The sequence below is a fragment of the Aphelocoma coerulescens genome, chromosome 20 (assembly GCF_041296385.1).
Source record: "Aphelocoma coerulescens isolate FSJ_1873_10779 chromosome 20, UR_Acoe_1.0, whole genome shotgun sequence".
Lineage (NCBI taxonomy): Eukaryota > Metazoa > Chordata > Aves > Passeriformes > Corvidae > Aphelocoma > Aphelocoma coerulescens.
In genome coordinates, this window is record NC_091033.1 from 2,862,785 (window position 1) to 2,871,989 (window position 9,205).

Consider the following 9,205-nt stretch of genomic DNA (forward strand, 5'->3'; position numbering starts at 1 on the left):
TGAAAATACTTAATGTACCCATGTGGGGTGTCCTCCAGGCAAAAGCCAGTGCTGGGGCAACTCTGCATCATGTGCTGGGGCTGGGAAAAGCTGCTCCTCAGGAAATGCTTGAAGGGGCTGCATCATACAGGAAAGTCACTCTGCCCATACAGAATTATCTCCATGTGTCATGGATGGTCTCTCTTGCCACCGTCCTCTTCAGCCAGCATTGTACTGGAGACCACCTTTGTTTCTGGATGTAAGAAGATGAAAGGTTTGGAATGATGTTACAAAGTGCTTGAAGTTCTCAGATTTGTGCCCAAATCTCTGTGAGCGGTTGGAACAGATGGTGTGGAGTGTGAACTGTTGGAGGAGGAAACAAAAGAGATGAGTAAAGAAGGTGTTGCTGAGTGTAACTTTTTTCATGGTTTTGTTTTGCATTGGCCTCTAAAAAGCACCAATTTGAACTGAATTTGGGTCCCACAGAGGCACCATAAATGATTCCATAATCAGTAATGGTGATTATCCTTTAAAGAGACATGCAGCAGCTGCAGTACACATCTAAATGTAGAGGATGGGCACCTTGTGCTTGTGGCATGGAGTAACCATGGTGGAAAATCTGTGGTAGAACAAATGCAGTAGGAAAATAAGGACTACTTATTATTAAGGTGTCCTTATTCCTTAGTTTCCACTACTTGGGCTTTGGCTTCTCAACCCATTTCAGAGCTGAAATCTGCGGTGCTGAAGTGCAGGGCTGTAATTCTGCTCTTGGATCATGGGTGCCTGGAATTCAGTTAGGAGGGGCCACCTGGAGGACTCTGGTTCATCCCTGTTCTCATACCAGGGCCCTGCTGAGATGACCTTGCCCAGGAGAGTTTCAGTTGTCTTGGGACAGATCACATCACCTCCTTAGGCGTCTCTCCCAGCATGTGACCACTCTTTGGTGGAAGTATTTTTCTGTACATTTAACTGGAATTTCCTGTGTTACAGCCTGTGCTGGCTGCTTCCTTTTATTTCTCTGCACCTCTGGAAGGGGCTAGTTCCATCTTCACTACATTCATGATTCCATAGACAAATCAGGGAAGTGTCCAGATGCCAGCAGCATGACCAGGTCTGAAACATCTCATCTGCTTTGCAAGGCCCTGGGCCAGGGCACTAAAGTACCACTGTGATAACAAGAACTGTCCAGTGACTTCCTAGCACAGCATTTGCATTAACTAAACTAATGAAAATCTGATTTGCTGCTGAAAATCCCCTAGTGTGAACAAGTGAGCAATGTGGGATTTTGATGGTTTGATTTGATAAAATGCAGAATTTATATCTGGAATATATTTATTAGGTCTTTATTTTTTGCTGTTGTTGAAGAGGACTAGATCAAACTCAGGCCCTAATAAAACCACTGGCAGAATTTCTGTGCCTCCTTCCCAGTCCCTCCAGTGCAGTTGTGGTTTGGTCTGCAGCAGTGCTGTACCCAGTACCTGTCAGCAGAGTGGTTTGGGAACTGGAACTGCAACAGGAGCATGCTGAATCTTTTTGTTCAGCCTTTTTTTGTGCACTTCACATTCTCTGGGTACAGCTGTTCAGCCTCAGTGGGGTCATCTTAGACTCACTGTGTTCTCACTGTAGTATGAGCTCTTTGAACTCTTTCTCAAAGGCAATTTTGAATAGTCTTTACAGTAAAATACACAGACTTCTCTTCCATTTCAGAAGCTTTCCAGGATGAATAGAAGACTTTGAAACCTGACCTTTGGTGTAGCAGCTGATTTCCTTTAAAAAATACATGTTGCCGTATCACATTTTTACTCCCTGCCGCTTTCGTAACATGTACACAATCCACATCACAGCACAAGTGTGCCCAGGTGGGCAAGGAGGCCAAGGGCACCTGGGCTGTCCCAGCACTGGTGTGTCCAGCAGGACCAGGGCAGTGACTGCCCCTTGTGCTGGGCACTGCTGAGGCCCCACCTCGAATCTGGGGGCAGTGTTGGGCCCCTCACAAGAAAGACACTGAGGGGCTGGAGCATGTCCAGGGAAGGGAAGGGAGCTGGGAAGGGGCTGGAGCCCCAGGAGCGGCTGAGGGAGCTGGGAAAGGGGCTCAGCCTGGAGAAAAGGAGGCTCAGGGGGGACCTTGTGGCTCTGCACAAGTCCCTGACAGGAGGGGGCAGCCGGGGGGGTCGGGCTCTGCTCCCAGGGAACAGGGACAGGAGGAGAGGGAACGGCCTCAAGTTGTACTGGGGAGGGTCATATTGGATATTGGGGAAAATTTCTTCATGGAAAGGGTGGCCAAGCATTGGCACAGCCTGAGCAGGGCAGTGGTGGAGTCCCCATCCCTCAAGGGATTGGAAAGCTGCGTGGATGTGGCTCTTGGGGACATGGGTTAGTGTTAAACTTGGAGGTTCTGGGGGAACGGTGGGATTCTAATGGTCTTAAAGGTCTTTTCCAACCTTAGTAAGACTGAAGTCACTCAGCCTTATTGCTTGCTTGCTCTTTATTGGCAAGAGCACTTCTGATGTCACTCTGTTTCACTAAATCAGTCACAACTAATTTTTTGCTCTTTTCTCTTTGTTTTTAATCCATATGCAATTAATTCAGAGTTCACTCTAGCCTGAGGCTGAGCATCTAGATTGCCTAAACACAGATTGCCAGCCCCATTGTGGCTGCTTTACAATGGCTTTAGCAGGAGCTAATTGTTGGAGTGAAAGATTCTCTGGACTCAGGCCCAGAGGAAAGCCAAAGCACAGGGGTTGAATTAAAACTTTTGGATAAGCTGAAGTACATGAAGCCACACCAAAGTGAAATAGAAATATAGATTTTTAAACTTTTAGTAGAAATATATGCTAAGTGCCTTAAACATTGAAAAGCTGCAGCAGAGACCTTAAACACAGTTCTTGCTGCACCAGTGTTACCTTTTCACAGAATTCTTTACTTTAGACAAAATATAGATAGAATTATACTGTTCACTTTTTTTAGATGGAGTGTTTACATAAACAATAAGAGCTGATAGAAACCGTATATGCAAATTTGTGTAATACCTATGTAACACTTGTGTAAGGCTTACAACTGTTAGACCAGGCTAGGTTAAGAAAAGGAAAACTAGAATCGTGTGTTAATCTTATTGGTCAGTTAACAAATATAATCCACACTTCTGTAAGAAAAATATAGAGAAACTAGAAGAAGAAGCTGTTTTCTGCCTGCTGTTTGCTGTTGCTGCTTGGCCTTATCATGTAACCCCCTTGAACTCTGCCTTCAAGAAAGCTGTAAGACTATGAAATAAAGAACTTAGCAGAAGAGCAGCCTCCTCTGCTCTTCTACCCTGGTCCGAGAAGGAAAGGTGTCCCATCAAAAGCCCAACAGCCAATGAATGAAGAATAGCACGGAGGAGAGCCTGGTGTCTGTAGGTACCCAGGCTGGGGAGTGTCCCCTCCCCAGCACCAGAACCCCCCAAATGGGCTCCTCTGCCATCCCACATCTGGCTGGTGAGTCAGAGGACAGTGACAGGCTTTTCCAGCTTTTCTCACTTCTGCACAGAAGATGTCCCAGCACTGGGGCAAGATGTGAGCCACGGGCCCCTTGGATCTGGCACAAGGGATCCTGGAGAGGGGGAGCTGGGTCTCTGCGAGCACAGAGTGCACAGGGAGGGCTGGCAGGGGGAAGGGGGAGCAAAGGTGAGATGTAGTCTCAGATTTGTGCTGCTCAGCAGGTCTGGTGTCCGGGTGAGCAGGGGGTGGGTGCTCAGAACAATGCGTTTGTTCCCTGTGGAAGGTGCGCTGAGAGGCTCGCCCGGAGCAGCCTCAGGGCCCCGTCCCAACCAGGCTGAGCAAATGGACAAAGTCCTAAAGCAGCCTTGCCTCCAGTTCAGCAGCCTCTTCCCCCAGCCTTGTTTGCAGGCTCATTCTGAGGGGCAAAAATGCAAGAAGTGAGATGTCCATGTGTGCCCAAAGGAGGTGCAGTTTGGGAAAGCAAGAACAGTGTGTGAGGGATGAGGAGAGCTGGCGTGTGCTCTCTTTCATACAACAGGAACTGGCTCAGGTTTGCAGCTTCCTCCCATCCCTTATCTTCTCCATACCAGCAACCACTGCCTGAGAACTGGGAAATAGTAAGCCCACTGTAATTAACAGCTGTTCCTTAAATTAAGCTGTTCCTGGCTATTAATTTAGCAGATCTTTTCCTACTGTTTCTTTCTACTTGATCAGGAAAAAACCCTTGGTAGTAAAGTAGTGCTAAACCAGGCCTGGTTCCACCCTGGGAAAGTTTTTCATTTAATGCTTTGTCCAGCTTCAGGTTGTCATCCTGGGAAATCCGTCCCTGGAAATTGATGGCACTTGGTGATCAAATGAAATTAATAATGAAGGATTATACTCCTGGTGTTCAGACAGCTCTGATTTGGCCAAAAGTAATAAAATATTTCCTCAAATGTCTTTCAGATTAATGTTCTGTTAATGGTTTCCTTACTGTTACCAGTGAAAATATTCTTCTCTTCTAAATAAGGCACCTCCTGCCCCCCATTTTCCCTCCACTGTTGAGTCAGAAGAAATAAGAGAGGCTGTACATTTTTTCTCCTTTTATCTCAACCAGAAATGCCAGATTCCGGGATTTTTAAGCTTGCAATACAGTCTTCCTAGGCCCTGCTCTTTATTTTTTTGCAAGGCTGGAGTTGTGTGAAATGGAGATTGATGGAGGTTGCACAGGTTGCCGTGGGAAATACACATCAGTGCAGAGGAGAACAAGGGATGGCGGAACGGATGCTGCACTGATGACTCCGTGATTCACGACTGAGTTTGTCTTCATAGCAGCAGTTCTTCCTGCAGATGATATGAAGCTTCTCAGAAGCTAAATGTGGGTTTTTCAGCCCGTGGGGCTTTTTGCTAAGACAAATCAGATGTAGTAAATGTGCCTGTGAAGGCTCAGCAGGGTTTGCAGTAGCATTGTTTGCCGCTGGAGCTTTGCACCACTGTAGCAAGCAACAATTACAATTATTTTTCTTCTCTTTTAAAAATCTCTAACCCTTCATGCCTGTGGTTTGCACGCCAGCTTAGGGAAAGCAAAAACAAACAAAAGACTGGCAGAATAATAAGAAAAAAGAATCCAACCCTGTGAAAAAATACTTCCAGAAGTGAGTGGGATAAAATAAATGGGTTTAAGGTTCTGCAGCATCCTTTTTATGGGATGAGCACATCCCAACTTTTTGTCTATTTCCCTGAAACTGCACAGCAGAAAGATCAAATTCTTTGGGATATTTAGAAAGTTTGTAGTAAAGTTTTCACTACTTGTTGCATCTGTGGAGTCCAGAGACACTTTTCAGCAAACCTGGTACTTTTCTGTAGTACCCTGGTTTTTGTTTCATTAACTGGAAAATCATTTCTGTGAGGGTATATTTAAAGGGCCACAGTCACAGGTATGTGGTCCTTCTCCCTGATGCAGCAGTTTGGATTTAAACTCAACAAACTGCAGAGGTTCAGGCACCTTAAATGCTTAATAACTGAATACAAGTTGTTGGGTTGAGCCAGGGCTTACCGTCAGTATCTGCTTTTTTATTGACTTGTTTCCGCTAAGAACAAACACTTGGTGGTCCTGTTCTTCCTCCTCTCCAAAACTCATTTCCTATGTGTATTTTATTAACAACTGGTTGCAGAATCCTTTTGACCCTTTTGGGGGTCTGACCTGCCACTCAGATGCCATTTTGGAGATAAATGTCAGCGTCTCTGACCACACTCCAGACTTAGAAGAAAGGAGCAGTGATGGAAGATGTTGAAGGGAATACAGGGCAGAAAACCATCTGCTCTGCTCATTTAGTGCTCTAAATATTGCTTCCCAAATTGAGAAATTAGTATGAATTGAATCCTAGCTTTATAGAAACTACATCTCTGAAATACTAAAACCTTTGTGTTTAAAGTGGTCTGGCTCTGTCAGATATTTCTGAGGTCTTTTCAGAGTGGGAGGGATCCCTGGCCATAGAATTACTTTGAATGCTCCTATTTCCATTTAGAAGACTCTAAGATTTGATGTCTTTCACCAACAAGTGAAAGACCATTTTTTAATGAATCTATGTGTGTATATATATATATATTTTGGTTTTTTTTAAGTGCTACTCTTATTTGTTATGGAACACAAGGAAGAGTGAGGCTGTGTATGCTCATGGTTGACTTCTGGCTGTTACTGTTGTAATCACATAATACTGTTGTTCATCTATTGGAGACAGCTGTGTGGGTGAAGGGGAGCCCATATGAGATCCCAAATGACATTTTAGCTGAGGAAACTGCCCAAAATAGTAAGGGTACCACAAGAACACTGTTAGGTAAATCTAATAGATCAGCTAAAATGTAGAGAGTGAGTGATGAAGGTGTTATTAAAGCATATTAGAGTATATTAAAGTCAATGGATGGTGTCCACAGATTCAGAGGGATCTGCAGTGGATCACTAGGGACTCTGCAATTTAGTCTTTTCCTGCCTTTATCTGTATTAAATGAAAGCCACATGTGAATTGTGCTATGACACTAATATTAGAGTCATTTTAGGGCTCCCATATTTCAGGCAGGGTTTAATCTCAAAGGGTTTCCTGGATGGAAAGATGTGTGCATATGCCATGCAGCAATTGAAATAGTTTCTCATTTCACTGAAAAAACCCTTTTTTTCACAAATGACTAAAGCCTCCTTCTTCTTCTGGGAGAGGGACTTGACCATATGTTTGCCATCTGCATATCATATGAGAAGTTTGACAATAAAATCTTTGTATTACCTCAGAAGGTAATCTGCAGGCCCCACGGATTTCAGAGGGGCACTTTGAGAGTGGGTGATTGTCTTTCAGGCAGCCCCACGTGTCCCTGGCCTGGTGCTGCTCCTCCAGGTGGGAATGGTGTCCTACAGGTCCCATGTCACATCTGCCAGCCTTGCATGGGTGCTCCTGGTGTGGCGAGACAGCACTGGGCACTGGGACTCTTGTGGAAGTTGGGAAAGGGGCAGGATTTCATTTCCCTCTTCCAGCCCTCCTTGAGGTGACTGTGCGAGAGGCAGAAAATACTCTCATTCTGAAGGACAAGAAAAACTTAAACTAGCCCATCATGCCAGACTGACATTGGGGTGTCTTTGTCCCCAGATCAGGGGTAATTTGCTGGTGAAGGGGAAGAATATCCCATCAAACCCCTTTCTAGCTGTGAAACTCCATCTTACAGGTCTAAGAGCTATCATTGTGAGTGGCCACATGCACTGGGCAGCCCAGAAACCCCCTGTGTGCCAGGCTCAGCCCACAGCGTGGGCAGCAGGGCAGTGAGGGGACGCTGCCTCTCTCCTCCCCTCTCAGCACACCCCACCTGCAGGGCTGCCTCCAGCTCTGGGGGCCACAACGGGACAAGGACATGGAACTGCTGGAGAGAGTCCAGAGGAGGCCACAAAGATGCTCCAAGGGCAGGAGCCTCTCTGCTCTGAGGGCAGGCTGGGAGAGCTGGGGGTGTTCACCTGGAGAAGAGAAGGCTCATGGGGGACCTAATTGTAGCCTTTTAATACTTGAAGGAGGCCTATATGAAAGATGGGGTCCGACTTTTTAGCAGGGCCTGTTGTGGCAGGAGAAGGGGTGGTGGTTGTAAACTCAAAGAATGTAGATTTAAATTAGATAGAAGATTTTTGATTTTATGCTGAGGGTGGGGAGGCCCTGGCACAGAGTGCCCAGAGAAGCTGTGGCTGCCCCTGGATCCCTGGACGTGTCCAAGGCCAGGTTGGACAGGGCTTGGAGCAGCCTGGGATAGTGGGAGGTGTCCCTGCCCATGGCAGGGGGTGGATGGGATGGGCTTTAAGGTCCCTTCCAACCCAAATCATTCTGTGATTTTAAGAGCAGGGAAATGCACTGTGGCACTGTTGTCTGTATTCCTGTTCTTGTGCTATCCCAGGAGCTGCTGATGCCTTTGAAAAATACCTGTTGGAATCTGGACACCGGCAAAATGAAAGCTGAAACGGGAGGTTGTACAGATAGAGAAAGAATTGTTCACAGAGTGCCAAGATTCAGCACTGCCTGTGTGTGTGCCCACCTGTGATGTCCCCAGTTGTGGTTTTATGACTGCATTGTGACCTGCCAAATGTTGCCTTTATAAGGCTGGGGGGCTTCACTCATTGCCTTTGGCCGGAGTTTGTCAAAAGTGAGTGGTGGCTTTCTCATCCCCACAGTTAGAAAAGCACATGGTGCTTCAAGTGGTTTGCATCTGGCCCAGGAAGCAATTATTTCTTTCCAACTATTAAATGTACTACAAAAAAGTAAGATTGTATTTCAGATTGGCAATGAGCAGCTGCTTGCTGTGCATTCTTGTGTGGTGGCCAGTTGGCCTGTGGGACAAGGGGCAGAGCGAGTGCTCGGTAGGACAGTCCCTAGTACCAGAGGCTTTGTCGGGTCAGGGTGACAAGAGAAGCCTCTCCCAGAACGCTTTGTTCTGTCCCGGTCATCTACCCCAGCTCTGCGTTCGGGGCTGGCTGTGGCCGCTCCACCCCTCGCTACCTTACACGGGTCCTGTCCTGGGAAGTTCTCCGCTCCAGGTTCCCCCCTTGGCCTCTGCCCTCGCCGCTCCCCCAGAGCTCCCCATGGGTTCCCATTCCCGGGCCCGCCCGCGCCGCCCCCGGGCCCTCCCAGCGCTGGCTCCCGGTGCTCGCCCGGCCCCGCACTTAAACCTGGGCTCTCCCTTGTTCCCGGCTTCTGCCCCTGGAATCCTTCACGGTGTGGAAGCAACGAGCTGCTCCTGTGGCAATCTGTGCCCAGCTCCTTCCTGCCTCGTCGCCTCTTTGCCCGTGTGCTGAAGCTGCCCGCGTTTGTGCGCGCCCGCGTGTGGGGCTGCGCGGCTGATCCTGGAGACGCTTTGGAGGGATCGCAGCAGCTGCAGAGCCCGGGATAGCGATACTCTTGGTTTTGGAAATGAGGTGCCTGTGGCAAATCTGTTGCAGGTATTACAGGGGTAACTGGGATTTTGGAGTGCAGTAACCACAGCAGGCCATCCCATGTGTTTCCTGCTGGGTTCTGGAGATCACTGTGAGGGAAGCACTGTCCCGGAGGGCAGCAGGTTAGAGCTTGGGGATAGACAGAAAAAAATTGTTCCTGCTTTCATTAGGGGAATCCATTGTTAATTATTTTCTTTTCCAGGCCTGAATGTGCAACTCAGAGCCGTGTCATGGAATTAAATAGGTCACTGGATGTGGACAAGTGCTGAATTGGTCTGTTTAGCATGTTTATAGAGCTACTTCTGGCCATAGAATG